This window comes from Phascolarctos cinereus, unplaced genomic scaffold, assembly GCF_003287225.1.
Source record: "Phascolarctos cinereus isolate Bilbo 61053 unplaced genomic scaffold, phaCin_HiC Scaffold_1;HRSCAF=81, whole genome shotgun sequence".
Taxonomy (NCBI): domain Eukaryota; kingdom Metazoa; phylum Chordata; class Mammalia; order Diprotodontia; family Phascolarctidae; genus Phascolarctos; species Phascolarctos cinereus.
This window is the reverse complement of record NW_027555514.1, coordinates 156,971,313-156,972,795: the sequence shown is the minus strand read 5'-3', so window position 1 is coordinate 156,972,795 and position 1,483 is coordinate 156,971,313. Positions and strand designations below refer to the sequence as shown.

Sequence of the window (1,483 nt, the reverse complement as noted above, 5' to 3'; positions counted from 1 at the left end):
TGAACCACTTCAGCTCCTCTCCAGTTGAATTTGGCTGTCTGTCAGCTAAACTACTACTAACTTAGCATTATTTTTTCCCTTAAAAATATTTTATTTATTTTAACAGAACATAGGAAAACCACTTCACATTACTTTCAATACTGGGATAGAGACTTGATCAATGGTGTCATTGGTGAGGGAATTCCTGGGGCAAGAAACTTCTGCCAATGCAGGTATGTATCTTTCCTGCAATGTATAGTATTGGAGGGTTACCCAGAGCACTGAGAGGTTAAGTAACTTTCCCAGTGCCACACAGTAAGTACGAGTCAGAAGCAGTACTTGAACCTGAGCTTTCATGCCTTTGAAGCCAGCTTTTTCTTTTCTTCTTTTCATTCATGCCACCATTCTTCCATACAACTTAAAGACTCACGACCATAATAATCCTACAATGCAATTGACTTTGTTAGTATATGGATAAATGTATTCTTTTTGAATCCTTTTTTCTGCTTAGAATTCTCACTTTGGGGCTTTTCCAGAGAAGGCTTGCACGCGCCGTTGCAGCCATGTCTCTTGTAATCCCCGAGAAGTTCCAGCACATTTTGAGAGTGCTCAACACCAACATTGATGGACGGCGGAAAATAGCTTTTGCCATCACAGCCATCAAGGAGTCTAAGATATGCTCATGTAGTACTGAGGAAAGCAGACAGTGACCTCACCAAGAGGGCTTGCGAGCTCACTGAAGATGAGGTGGAGCATGTGATCACCATCATGCAGAATCTACGGCAATACAAGATTCCAGACTGGTTCCTTAACAGGCAGAAGGATGTAAAGGATGGAAAATACAGCCAGGTTCTGGCCAAAGGTCTGGACAATAAGCTGCGTGAAGACCTGGAGCGACTGAAGAAGATTCGGGCACATCATGGACTTTGGCACTTCTGGGGTCTCCGAGTCCGAGGCCAGCACACCAAGAGGACAGGCCGCAGGGGTCGCACTGTGGGCGTGTCCAAGAAGAAGTAAACAACTTCACTGGCCTTGTCTATTAATAAATAGTTTCTATAAAAAAAAAATTCTCTCTTTAGGGAAATGTATTTATATTTGTTAATTTAACTTTATTTAGCATTTATTAGCCATGCTTAAGTCCGGAGGAGGAGAAAAGGAAAAAAAAAAGGAAAAAACCCTTCAGATATTCTTCTCATTGGGATTAAAGAAATATTATTTAAAACAGTAGATGAGTTGTGTCATGCAATAAAAGTAATGCAAGTCTGTAACTTCAGATATTTTAAAAACTATTTTTATTCTGCCAAGGATGTTTTAAAGGTAGTTTTGAAAAAAGAATATTTGATTATTGTTTCTTTTAAATTATCTGATAGTGGGTGGAAGGGGGGATGTTTGAGATTGGTGAAGATTTTAATTTTACAAGGATAAAACAGCTTGGTGGCTATATACCCATAATTAGCCCTGTGGAGCAGTCAATCACCCACTGTGATGCTGGGCTACTTAACTG

At 40.0% G+C, this 1,483-nt stretch overlaps 1 pseudogene; it reads left to right on the top strand.

Moving 5' to 3' along the window:
* The first annotated feature begins 531 nt into the window (after positions 1-531).
* LOC110217360 (small ribosomal subunit protein uS13 pseudogene) lies at positions 532-1,018 on the top strand (annotated as a pseudogene).
* Positions 1,019-1,483: the final 465 nt, after the last annotated feature.